The sequence below is a fragment of the Sturnus vulgaris genome, chromosome 13, assembly GCF_052056855.1.
Source record: "Sturnus vulgaris isolate bStuVul1 chromosome 13, bStuVul1.hap1, whole genome shotgun sequence".
In the NCBI taxonomy this organism is placed as follows: domain Eukaryota; kingdom Metazoa; phylum Chordata; class Aves; order Passeriformes; family Sturnidae; genus Sturnus; species Sturnus vulgaris.
This window is the reverse complement of record NC_142255.1, coordinates 4955542-4969816: the sequence shown is the minus strand read 5'-3', so window position 1 is coordinate 4969816 and position 14275 is coordinate 4955542. Positions and strand designations below refer to the sequence as shown.

The 14275-nt window shown below is 42.1% G+C and overlaps 1 protein-coding gene and 1 long non-coding RNA gene across 5 annotated transcripts in view; one reads left to right on the top strand and one right to left on the bottom strand.

Annotated features, from left to right (window-relative positions):
• LOC148222216 (uncharacterized) overlaps positions 1-3723 on the top strand; it is a 40956-nt gene extending 37233 nt beyond the window's left edge. The window contains exon 4 of the long non-coding RNA XR_015806464.1: positions 3181-3723. This is a non-coding gene — a long non-coding RNA (uncharacterized LOC148222216). The remainder of the gene's footprint in view (positions 1-3180) is intronic.
• Positions 1-14275, bottom strand: part of RORA (RAR related orphan receptor A) — a 360061-nt gene that overhangs the window by 35107 nt on the left and 310679 nt on the right. The gene's annotated exons all lie outside the window — the stretch shown is intronic.

Below are 14275 nucleotides of genomic sequence, written 5' to 3'. Positions count from 1 at the left end.
AGTGACATATTCATACATATTCATTGACTCAAACAAGGGTACTGCATGTAATGTGGTATTTAAAGCAACATGATATCTGATCACAAACTGAATTAACACGGAATGATTTTACTATATAATATTCTAATCTTCCTGCATTTTCAGCTTCATTACCTAAATAATTTGCTCTGTCATGTACCCTAAGTAATTTGAGCTGGCTGCAAATTACTCTCCGAACACCTGCAGCTTCCAAACGCTGCAGTTCCACCGAACCGAGCACTGGTGGCAGCACAGCTCTGCCCACCCCATCCATGCACGCTGTGAGTGACCATCTCCACTCACTCACCCTGAAACACTGATACCCGTGAGCTTCGGGGGATGAGGGGTGCTTGGGAGACATCTGAGGCGATTTTAAGCACACAGTAAGTGTCTGATCAAGAGCCTGCCCACTCCTTGTGTGAAGGTGTGTTTATTCCATACATAACTCTTACCATAAGGACATTCTGAGCAGGACCCATTGGTGACTGTGGTGACAGACCTGGCAACAAACAGCTCCAGAGAAGAACTAACAAAAGAGATTTGTGTCTCATGGTTGGATTTTTCTGGGGTCCAGTAAGGTTGAAATTCCAGCAGAAGCCTTCCCAGCCCATGGGATATTTTCATCTTCCTCTCTGTTACAGATTCTCTTCTCCTCCCTACAGCTGAGCTCGGCTGCACATTGTCCCTCGGGGGTATCAGATGGGGAACTCTCTTAGATTTTCAATTTTTACATCTTTGGAACCGCTGATGCTCTCAAGCTTAGCTGAAATGTTTTGGAAATGGGGAGGATTGGGGTGATGGGCAGAAAACCAAACAAACAACATTTCCAAGCCTTGTTTCCTTAGGAAATCACACTGGTAATAAAATAAATACTGAGGTTATACTGGTACAAATCCTTTGAAGTCTGTGGGTGTGATGGGTGGAGTAGAAACGAACATGGCCTCCAAAGTATTAATTAAAAGTAAAGTATGAGCAACACCTCAAACACACAAGGCAGAAATGCTGCAATGCCAAGCTGAGCTCTGTGGGCCTGGGCACATCTGGATCCCTCAGGAGGTCACTGACACTGCTCAGCATTCCCAAATGCTGGAAACATCCATATTAAAGGAGATACAGGATAAATAGCATGGCACCACCTGAGCACTTCTGGGGCTTGCAAGACTGACTTTGAGGAATCAGTACAAATTCCTTCAACATCTGCTTGATTTGGGCACATGGAAGGGAACAGTGCAGTAAGAGTTCATATTCCCATGCCAGGATCACTGATGTTTACAGTTATTGTTTTCCTTTAAGCCACACAAAATTTTACTGACACATATTTTAATTCAAAGAACTAGAGCCTTGCTATTACATGAAGCACTGGCTTCAACAAAGACACCTGAATGTCTAATGGAAGAAGGCAAGATGGAAAATCGTTTGGGTTTTCTAAAAGGCAAAACTGTTCCAGTGAAGTTGTGGTGAGGTCTCTATTTTTAATGTTATATACAAACAGAAAATCACTGTAAACCCTTAATATTATAATATCACCATAATATTCTGAATTCCTATAAAGAAAAATCAAAACGACATCCCAACACCAACAATCTGAGACTTCTGCAAGTGTTCAGGAACACAAGTTAAAACTGATCTAGTGTTTTTAGAGGAACTCAGAGAAATGATATTTGCTCTCTTGTTCACATGTACAACACTACATGATTCTCATTTCCTTCAGTATAACACTCATCTCTCTCCACTGCCTTGTCTTCATCCATCCAGAAATATTCTCACTCTTTCCTGACTGGGCAATGAATGCAGCTGAAAGCAAGATGATTTGATTTTCCTTGTTGAAGGAATGACAGGTAGAGACAACTGCAGCTTGGGACTCTGGCCACATTATTAAACCATACCACAGACCAAACTCTAACATCAAACCACTGAAGTCCAAGCCTGGGCTCAACCAAAATAGCCAGACCTGCCACATTCAAATGTGTTCTGTTGTCCATGAGCACAGATGAGCAGTTCTTGGGACAGTCAATCCCTCGGTACATCAAGGGCATGCAATTAACATCTCCCCACCCCACGATATCTGTGGAGTTCCCCAAGCTCCATCTTTGTTACTGCTTTCATGAACTAAGTAATGAAAATGGCAGAAATATACACCAAAACATGTACAACTACAGCAGCTTCTTCTGGGGGGTCACCAGGCACAACAGACTGACACAGTAACAACACACAGCAGCCAAACTTTGAAGACTGATGAATTCCACATGGTCACAACAGACTTCCAAATTTCATACAACACCAGTTTGTTTCTGCCACATTTTGGCTTCTCACTTTCTTGGTGGCTCAGGTGCTTATGAGTAAACATTTAATTATTTCATTTGCCTCTTCTTCTCTGATTGAAAATTAACAGGAGTTACACTGGCTACAATGAACACAGCTTGGGGCACAATTAATTTCACCAGGCTAAATAGAATTCTTGTTAAATAATGCAATTCAGAAAGATTTTCATAAGAAAAGAAAACACAGTGACATTGAAATAATGTGATCTTCTAATGAAATATAATACAGTTTTAATCAAAGCTCTGAACTGCATGTCAAGAAATAGGTGCTGCAGAGACTATAATCTCACTAGTGCTGCTATGCTGTGAGCATGGGGATGCTAGCTGGTGTTTCATTTCCTCTATCTAAGAGGAAATTTATTTCCTCTAAGCAGCATAATCATCCTGTATCTCTACCGCTACCTGAGATGAATGGTACCTACTGCCAGATCTTGGGTTTTGGTCTTATGATCCCAGAGACCAGTGAGCAGAGCTCCAGCCCCACAAACCTACAGCATTCTGCATTTCTGAGAGGGAAGTTGCTACAGAGCTGTACAGAGGAGTGCTGGTGGTCTGAACGTCTATTACTTTCCTTTTTCACTTTCTAAAGCAAAGCTTACAGGTCTAATGACACACCTACAAAACATTTCTTTTGATAAAATGACACAAAATGCAAGTTTTGGGAGCAACATAGGTGTGAGCTATTACCACAGAAACTGCTAGCAATGACTTTTGGTGCTCTAATTTGCTACTACTTTTATCCAGTAAGTAGCAAGCTGGGGTTTGTGTGAATCCATCGTGTTTGTTTTTACAGGATTCTAGAGTTCACTTATGTTTTGACATTCTTAATTTCTTCCTACAGATGATTACTAACCTGGAGCATTTGTCAAGACAAACATCTGCAGCAGGGCACAAGCACAGTTCTACTGTGATCCAACCTGTACCCCTGGGCTGCCCAAACCAGCCAGTGCACATGGTCTGTCAAATGAAAAACAGCACGGAGAATGGAGCTGGGAGCCAACACGTGTGTGCACCCTGAGGCAGTCAGAGTGCCCTTGAATGCTCAATCACACTGAGGTTTCTTGTAGTCTTTGCCACTTATTGTTCTCTTGCATTGGGAAAAGCAACTCTACACCAATTTCTCCTTCTTGGTGTCTGTATGTGGATCTTTCATTATCTAGCACTAATGGAGAGGAAAACAAGAAGTGAAATTCTGCAGGAGAATAAGATTAATTTATTTGCTGGAGTTAGTGAGACAATATGAAAATAATTCTTTCCTTTCCTTCAAAAAAAAAACCTGTACTGAAAAGCTTAAATGTATTTGTACTTCTGCCCCATTTCCTAAATCTCTGGAAGAAACGAATAAAAACTTGACTTAAATAAAAAGTCTTGAAGAAACACAGCATTTTACAGTAAGAAGTCCAAATCACCCCAACATTTTTTTCACAGATTAATGCACAGAGCCCCCATTTGGATGTAATCTCCTACTCAAGTGCTGGACCTGGTCTTCTGAAAACTAGAACTTGTTAACTCCAACACTGTCCTCCCACCTTCTCTTCCCTAATTAACTGCACTAGCTTAGGGGAAAATCTGGCATTTCTATTATTCGCTTGTGGTAGGAAACCAAAGAACTCATCAACCACTCACCAGTGTTAAGCAGCACTTCAGCAAGTCAGCTACAACACGGCTATAACAGCTCAACAACCTTGCCCTGAATTAGTTTTCCTGGCTGCAAGCAGCCGTAAATGCCCAGTTCTCAGAAGGCAATCATTCCAGCCCCTATTTCAAGTGCCGAGTTACCTATGCAGGAGTAGGAGAGGTGCTCATTTGGTACCTGAATTACAGCAGCCTTCATTAAGGAAAGGTCCTTTAGAACAGCAGTAAAGAGTTGCTGACCTCCTTTTGTACAACATGAAAGCTCCATCCCTGGATTTGTTAAGAAGCTACACACACTTGTGCTGTCCACTTGAAAAACTGCATCTCAGCTCACTGATCTTATTAGGCTGCCTACCAGAACAGACCATAGAACAGCCACAGGTACCTGATTAAAAAAAAAATCAACAAGGAAACAACAAAACCCAGCCAACCACACAGACCTGACAAAAACCAATCATTTGCAACATAGTGTCAAAATTATTTACAATTTCAACCACACCTTTCTTTAGCAAGGTGATAGGCCCAGAACCTGAGGGAACTGCAATGATTATACAGCACGACTGACTGTGGGTAGGTACCACTGCAGCCTCATCACCTGTACAAATGTGCACCAGACCAAGCATTAACAATTCCTGACACAACTCATTAGAAGGCAACCCATTCCCATTACACATTCTCCATCACAATGCCCACACTGCTTTCCTTGGTCCTTTCCATTTGGCCAAGTTCTACTTTAACACCTCATTCCTCGGAGAGAGGGCAGTTTGAAAAGAGGAATATGGAACTAACTCAGAAGAGGTGACAAAGGAGTGGGAACCCAAAAAGTGTCCTTTCACAGTGTTCCCCATGATTCTGCCTTATCCTGCTGTTTTGCTGGGCTGCAAAAATGGATTTTAAAAAGGATCTGGCCTCTGCAGAAATTGCAGGATCTGTCACTGTGCATAGAGAAATAGGACTCTGTGTGATTAAATTAAAGCCAGAAAAATGTGGCTGGTGCAGAAACCACATCCCTACAAGAGAGCTGCACTTTGATGAAAAACCACTCCAAATCTGAATTTAATTCTAGAATAAAAAGTTGCAGGGGAAAAAAAAAAGTATTTCACCCAGACTAGAAACTATCATTCTGATGTGACTACATCTGCATTTTTAAAATATTTTCTTTTTGGCTGTAAATGAATTTGATGTCATTAAAAAGGCTTCCTTTGATGCTGTATGCCAAGTAGAATCATTAGTTTCTCACAAAGGTGCACTCTAAATGTCTAGTTTAAATTTTCAGTTTCAGATGATTCATCTAAGAGATGAACAATAACAACCAAAACCAACTCCAGAAGTCTAAACAGTAAAAAGCCTTTTAGCTGCACTCACTCATTTATTAAATCCCTCCAACACCTCCTTCCTGGATTCATCATCCCGCAGCCAAAACTGAGCATGAATTCTTCAACTCCATCTGCGATTAATGGCTCTGGCAAGCAAATCACAACCAGATTCCCTCAAACCTCACACAAGAGGCTGTCCTGAAGTCCATGCTCTGCATCTTCCTAGTCTGACACAGAGTCACTTGTTTTCGATACAAAGATGTTTTCCACTACCCTTATTTCCAGTGTGAGTGTGTGGTTTTGTCACAGCTCCTCTTTGTGAGTCCTCTGCAGAGATGAGAGGATGAGTGAAACTGAGGGGCACTTGAAGAAGCCACATCCTCAGCTATTCCTATAGGTTTTGAAGGGGGAAAACAAAACAGATGAATATACCCATGTTTTCTCCATTTCAAAGAAAATATTACTGAAGTTCAAAACCAAGCAGTGGTTTTCAGCTGATAAATGTTTCCTGATACATATTAAGATGCCAGTAAATACAGACATGAGAGAAAACCTTTTTTATGTCAGAAGGTCAAATCTCTGCTGAAAAAATATACCTGATTTCCCTCCAAGAAAGACACCTCATCCAGCCCCTGCTCCACCTCAGAGGGAGCAATATTAACATACATGTGGGATTAGAAGGATTCCTCAGACGTTCCCCTGGAAAAGGGCACAGGCAGACAACACTATGGCCCATCCCCAAAAACTGCACCAGAGAGAACACACAAGATACTATCACTGGAGACAACAGGGCTTATTATTATTAAATCTTATGGGCTCTGGCTTACAACAAAATAAATGCACCATCAGTCTATCAAACAGCTTCAAAAACATTTCTCTCACAGCTAAAGCTTTATTCCCCTACACGTTCTTCACTTTCTTAGTGATGTCCCCCACCAGCCATGCTCACACTACCTCCCTGGACTCAACTCTGCTTCTGAGCCTCTTGATGTCTGTACATGATATACTCAGTGTTTGAAAACCATCTTCATTTCATGACAAGGATCATGAAAGAAAAAAACGTAGCTGCCCACAAAAACGTTTTAGAAAATGACAAGCTTGTGGAAAGAAAAGGTCTAGCAAAAGCTCTTCCTTTGCCACAATCAGATTAGGTGCTACGACCTTCATTAAAACCCTTTCTGCCTTCTCATTTCACAGCATTTAATTTCCTGCCTCTTGATGATTAAACCAACTGAAAGGTAGTAGATAAAGCAAGTTTGCTTGCCGTTCCAAACAGATATATTAATGCTTTACGCTTAAAAAGCTTTCAAAGTGTCTTCAGAGGCTGATTAACAAACACTGTACATAAACCCAAGTCTGAGGTCAGACTGTGGCAGCAGATATGTGACTGAAACTTACTCCAACAGCTCTATTCAAGGCACAGAATACCTCCACCGCATACATTAAGGAAGCTTAAAGTTAAGCTTCACATATTTAAACACTAACAAAGTCTACTTAATGGCTGTCTTCAAAATGACAGTGGCCTCCTAATCTGCTGCAGATAAAGAAGTGCCAAGATTAATGATTACATAAGTGCATCGCAGAGCCCAGAAACAATAATCAGCTCTTCTGTTGTTATTTGTGTACAAAGGCTATTAGAGTCATCTGACATTCCAAAATCCAATTTAAAGTTGTTAAACCCCTTTCACGTACTTATTTGAGGTTGGAAAACCAAGAGGTTCAAAAAGGGAAAGGAAGGGTTTGATTTCCTAATTCTTTTCCCCTTACTGATTTTGCTCTAAGCCAAATCTCTCTTTAAGAATTGCAAAAAACATAAAATAAGCTTTTAGACAATGCCTGGAGTAACCAATATTGCCGTTGAAGGAATAATACCAATAAAACCTTAACATGCTTAGATAGCAAAATTTAAAATAATGACTAGAAGCAAACTAAGTAACTATTCCACAGAAAAAGACCCCATTGAATTTGAATTGAGGATGCTGCTGACACTGTCTGTGCAACTCTGAGCATCTTCAGCAAATCAAGGTGAGCAAAGGAAGGTGCTCGGGCAGCAAACACCCATCTTGCTCTGTGAAAGGACTCGGTGAGGATTCACTGGCTGGGTTAACCAGGCACGGCAGCATCTGCAGGAGACAGCCTGTCCGCAAAGCACGGCACACACAGCTCTGACTGCAGCCTCTCCAACCACCACACCATCAACTGTATGCCCACAACATTCCCTTGAAAATTCCAAACAACCTTCTTTGTTTCTGACAGGTTACAAAGAAAACGAACAAAGTGTCTTCTCGTGGTTGCCGCATTTCTCCCTCCTGCGGGCAGCCGGGCCGGGAGGAGCTGCCCGGGGGCCGCAGCACAGCTCGCCGCCTCTGCGGGCGGCCATCCATTACCGCCTGCCTGCGGCACAGACCGCTGCAGCCCCAGCGCACAACGCTCTGCTGGCTCCAGCATGCACAGCAAGGGACGCTGGAGCGGGCCCCGGCTCCCACACCGGCGGGAATGGCAGGCAGAGCCAGGACCTGCTGCCGTGCCTGGGCCCGGTGCTGCAAGGCGGCGGCAGCGGCCTCAGCCCGCGGGGACAGGACTGGGCTGGCAGCAATCGGCCCCGGAGAACAAGGGCTCCCTCCGCAGCCCTGTGACCGCCAGGGCAACCCCGGGATGGAAGGGCCAGTGCTGGACAGCACAGCCGAGCTGCTGAGCGGCAGATCCCAGAGCTGCTCTCTCCCTCCCGCAGCAGCAGAGCAGCCCGAGCGTCCCGGACAGCGCAAGAGAACCATTGACTACTCGCAGAGGTTTCTTCTTCACAGCTACAAAGTGCTTTTCTAGTGTCAAGGCAATTAAGTGATAACTGTATCTGTGCAGAGGGTATTCAAAATGCTAATACCCCCACCCAGATGAATTGTCAACTTTGCCTGCTTATTTATCTCCAGCTCTTCGAAATTATTGCCGTGAATGCTCCACTGCCTTCTTCCATTATCTTTGCAATCCCGCTTCTTCCTCACAAAAAGGCAAAAAGCAGAGCACGTAAGAGCTGCACCGCCGACCACACTGGGGAGTAAAGTGATACAAGCGAAGAAGTATTAGCTGATCTACTGCAGAAAAACTACTGCCACATTCTGCAGTTCTCAAAGTTTGTTCAGCTTTTCATCGAACATAAAGAGGTAAGAAAAGCTGCTGTGCCATCAGAAGCTCATATGCTCAAAAAGTAACAGCAGTTTGCATCATGAATTATCTAACACGATTTACCACCTGAGGAAAAGAAAATTTATCCTGTTTGGTGCTTTGCCATTTGGCCACCAGACTCTAGAATTTTAATGTCTGTTATCTTTGCAAGGGAGATAACACAACGCTCATCTCAGATATCTAGCTCGAAAATGGTTTCCTTACCTCAACACAAGACATCTTGTGTTACATAAGTCTCTGGTCACATGCGCTACATGTTTTCCAAGGGCAAAAAAAGCCCACAAAAACCCAGGAAAATTCACTACTGAAAACAAAGGAGCTTTATGGAACTTACCATCAACGCCTATATGAATGCCTTAGTACTTCTGTTTATAAAATAAACAAAATTGCAAAATGGCCACCAAAAAATAATCCCCCCGAACAGGAAACACTGACACATTTTTCAAACAAGTCTGACAGTTCAATAAGGAGAACACAATCTTATGACCCACAGAACCGGACAAAATACAAGTATGAACAGGAGAACATAGAATAAGATTGCTGATTCAACTGTTGCTAAGTGGTTTTGATAGATTCAAACGAAAAATCCAGCTTGCTTCACATGGCTAATGCTACGTTCTAAAGGCCAAATCACTCAAAAAAGTAGAAGCTGGAAATTAGTGAATGTCAATTTGTGTTCCCCCAAAAAAGGATACTTAACAAAAGCACGAAGAAAATAATAGAAACACAGCACCTGTATTACTACAGTCATTTCATCCAAAGACAATCCAAACCAGTTCATGAACTAAGCTTCATCTTTGTCAGAACAAGACCACTTTGTAACCAGAGCTGAATGAAGCCATACAATAACTTAGCAAGTGATGAACACAATCTCTCAACCCTTCCAAGACAAACTTTACCCATCATTCCTGCTGATGTTTCTTCCTATGTTTGTGTTCTGCACATATCAGAAAACAGACTGCAACGAACACCAGGCAACTCCAAATTTTGCTGGAGTTTTAATACTGTATTATTTCAAAAGGCTCACAGTCAGTTCCTGTACTGTCCTCGATGGAGACCCAAACCCTTTAACCAGAACTCCCCCCATCCTACTCTCTGAAGAGTACTTGCAGCATAACTTTGATTATTCAAAGCTCCCAGGGGACAAATGGAAGCAGAAATAAGTGGGGGAGCAGCCAGAGGTCTTCTGAGAATAATGGAAGTGAAAGGAGAGGAAACGACCTCTCACAAAGAGCTGTTGGCTCAGCTCAGCCCTAAAGTTTCCCTATTCCTGAATGGAGCATTCATGAAATAAAATAAGCTTCGTTAAGTAGGCATTCCAAATGACTGTAAAAACCATCTGACATAGTGAAAAATTATTGTACACTTTGGTAGTTGACCCTCCAGAGAGAGACAGGTGTTGTTCTTACTCTAGCAATTTCTTAACCAGCTTAGCAATGATTCTAGTAGTGCCTCAATGGTTAACAAACAGCCAAAGTCTTTCCAAATCTGTGCTTCCCTAAGTATTATTTGGAAAACACTGCTAGAAGACGTTCCAAACTGAGTAAAAAATACAGATTTATCACAAGCCTACATGTGGGAAGAATATCCACATAGAAGAAACCTGTTTTGGGAGTTATGAGTACTTCACACAGAAAGTACAAGTTTTTATTTATATTGCTGCAGCACAAGCTAATGCCAATTAAGTAGGAGAGTCACTCTGGATTTAGCACAGAACCTGGCCCAGGGCACTGGCACAGAGAATAGAAATAAATACTAATCATGCTTGCTCACACTGAGAGGATTAGATAACTACAGACGTAGGAAATTAAAACCACAACAAGATGACCCCACGCTCATGATTTCCCTGTTGTAGCAGATCAGTCAATATGAATAATCGACAATGGAAATTGAAATCCTCAGATAAAAATAATGGTTTTACTGCTTTATTTCTCTTCACTTGCACATAAATTGAGTTGACTATCTCTGACAATGCCATGGTTTAATATTCTAAACACACTATCTCCTTTAACAATGCCTGGAATAGAAACAAGCTGCTGAGCCAGATCCTCAAGGGTGAAAATCAACATTGCTACACTGACTTCAGTGGAAGCACATCGATCTCCACCAGCTAAAGCTGTGGGCCCAAGTGGGCAATTAGGTTTCTATTATATGCTAATTTAAATAATGTACCACAGAACATTTGCTGTACAATAAGGCGAGTCTACGTTCTTCTGTGGAGAAGGGCAAGCATTTGCTGTGGCATGATGCTTATGGATTCTGGTTTCAAAGAGCAGGATGAAGTTTCGGTATAAACTACTCCTCATAATAACATTTTTAAATCTGCAATTACTCATACTATACTCCTTTAGGAAGCCTATAATTATTTGCTAAGTTCTTACCAATGTCTAGTCTAGATCGTAATTGCTAACACTGCCTTCCTTCAAAGGAACTAGTGACAATGTTAAAATCTGGTTCTTGTTAGGTTCCTGCTACACAAAGTGGCTGTGCTCTAAATGTTATGATCTGTGTTCAGCTGAGGAAGAAAATCAAACAGATTTATGCCCCAGTCTTGAACCTTTGAACAAGGCCTGAACAATAAAAACCCAAATACAACAATCCCACACACATTTATTTTGAGGCTTCTGAGGTGGCCGGGTCAGAACAGGGGCTGTGGCTGACACAGGCTCTCAGTTTTTTTACAACAGAAGTTTATAGCAGAGGACCATCTGCAACATCCTCTCACTCTCTTCAGAGGACTCACACTGACCACAAAATAAAAAAGCCAGAAAAGTTGGGGAACAGGATTCAGCAAAAAAGATGGCAAAAAATATTTTCAGGGGTCACGGGGCAGTTCCAGCGAAAAGGTTAAAGATATGTTAAAGATATTAACAGCAGTCATTAAAAGATGTTTTGCTCTTTTCTGCAGCAATATTTTAAGTACAAGAATTCCTTTCAGTCTCCTTTTAGATGTCATTGGCACCCTTCTTCCTGCCTTAGTCATCAACAACCAAGTTATTAGCATGCCAAAGGCCCTGCATATATTTTTGTGGACTTTTGATGTAGTCAGGACGAGGGCATCATTTCACAGTTACAGGTTCTCCTAGGTGCAGTCTTTCAAATGAAGCAGCAGCATTTCGTAGTTTGTTTTCAAAGCTGGATGTTCACCTCAGCACAGCAATTGGGAAGCCCTCTGAACACCTCTTCCGAGAAGGATCAGCTAAATAGGAGGATTCTCCCCATGTGTCTAACTCGTGAGAAGAGTCATGGCAGACAGGCTCCACCTAAAGACCAAAATCACGCACACAATTCCAATTGGTCTTCTTTTCTATGGAACCACTCAGGGCAGAAAGGAAAAGTGGGCTCACATAGGTCAGTGTGGTGCAGGGTGAAATGAGGCATTAAGCTCCACACTTACAGCACTTTATTTCCTTTACAAACGTACTTATCCTGGTAACTGTGTTTCTTCCCTGCTTGCATTTGCAACTACTCAAAAATAGTTTCATTTCAAACAGAAAAAAGTTATGCAGAATCAAGAATTTTTAATGATAGCAGCCACACAAAAAAAAACTTGCCATGCAGGGAAGATGTAAAATGTCCCCAGAGTAAAAACTGACAGAAAAAGCTCCTCTGTGTTCTGGGCACAGTTTGTCCCTATGCTTTGGGTGGGCTCTGCAAACACGGGGAAAACTTAAAGCATGTGATGTGGACTCCAGAGAAAGAAGAAACTAGAACTTATTTTGGTTAAGGTTTTCATGAACTTGACCCCATTAACTCCACAAGCATTTTTGCCAGGAGAAACCTCCAGTCACCGAGCAAAGCTGGCCTCGCCTCCCGTCCCTCTCCCCACTTGAGTGGTGCCTCTACAGCTGCACTGCAAGGGCCAACTGCAGAACCACTCGGGCTGGGACTGCTCTTGGGGGATTAACTTTAACCTGAATCAGTTTCCTGACTTAATTCCCCACGTGACAGCGGAGATACTGCTTGTGCTCACACAAGGGAGGGGTGCGTTTGTTTGGCAATGCCAGCTTATGGGAGGCTAAAATACACACAAGCCTAAACTCTTGGCCTGCTAAATTTGTCCGAGGAGATCTGGGGTAGCAGGCAGAAGGACAAGGAACACAAGACTGATTTTCCAAGAAACAGAATACTCTATGAATAAGTCATTGGTTTCTATGGCCAGTATTGCCGTGAATCTTTAAGCAAGCAACTTATTTCATGTGTCAATTCCTCAGCTGTGAAATGAGGACAACGCTTTCTTACATCACCAAAGTGTCGTAAGTTGAAAATTAATGACTGAAGCACTTGGACACTCCGGTGCTGAAGGCCAAGTCAGTCTGTAGCTACAAGAGCTGAGTGATTAGTGACAGGGAGGGGCTAAGGAATCAACGTATTATTTTTGGTGGACTATTTCCTAGGAGGATAAATGAGAGTAACTGCTACTTACTTGATTGCAAGGAATTGAAAGAGCTCTCTGTAGCTCCCTCATGGGTGGACACCTAAACAATTAAATAGCCATGACCTAATTTTAGTCAGAAACCTTATGTCACAAAGAATTTACAGGGAGGCGTCTTCCTTATGTGCAAAAGTAATTGCACTATGCCAATGTGCTAATTTAGCTGTACAGCAGTCAGGGATAGACTGTATCCCATTCGTCTTCTTCATATTCCCAATTCCAAAATTTCTGATAAGAAGAGATAAAACTGCATGATACAAAATATCATAGGATTAGAACTGAAAGAAATTGTCTACACATTGCTTCCAGCATCAGCATAATGGAATCAGTTCAAGGAAAATTTACATAAACAGAAACAACGAGGGTGGTAGATAACATTATAATCAAATTCACCTTTTGTGTGATAGAAATGAGGGAATTTCACTCAGCAGGTTTTGTATGATGCCCATACAGACCAGCTATACTAGAAGGCACTTCTTTTTTAAGTGCCATAATTATGCACACAGAGCCATCAAGTGATAGAAAACACATCCTGATTCTAAAAGAAGTTGCTCAACAGCTTGTTTTCCTCAGTTACAACCTGTCCTTTCCTTCTAGCCTGAATTTTCCTGCCTTCCTTCAGAAGCAAATGGGAAACGCTTCTTCCTCTCCGACTAGCTCAGGATTGCTGCTACAGGATTGACAGGCGTGACTCCATGTCCCTGTGCTTTAACAAGGACTGTGTGTGTGAGCCACAGAACTATCCCTGAGTTAGGCACACTCTGAACTCCCGTAAAATGTGCAGGACTTATGAACACACTACGAGTTCAATGACTGAACAGCTTCATGAAGCTGGGCACATCTTTTCTGTAATTCAGTTCATACCTGCAGAGCGTTAGGATTAGAGGCTTCCTATCTGTGAGGATCTATTAAATGCCATTTTGTGCTTGGATACATTAATAGGAATAAAAGCCACGTAAATACTTCAAGTGGTAAACAGTGTTTCAAGTCTTACTGAGCTTATTATGTCTCAAGAGCTCATTACGTCCTTGCTAGATTAGAAGCACATATTTAAAAACAAACACAAACCTAATGAAAATAAGAATTCTCAAAGACAGCTTTAAATTTAAATACTAGCCTCAGAATTTTCACTTCTGCCTTATGATTCTGAGGGATTGAGCTGATACTCTAAAAATCCCTGGAAAGGGTTAACATTCAAATTCTGTTTCCTTAGTCCTTGGGGTGAGGGCATCAGCCATAAGTAATGACTATTACGAAGTAGTACCAGTGAGCTAAAAAAAGGCATCAACATAAAGTGGAAATTCTGCACTACCAAAATACAAGGCAGACTATAATGTCTGCAGCCAGCCTGGCACTTTGCACTCAGATCA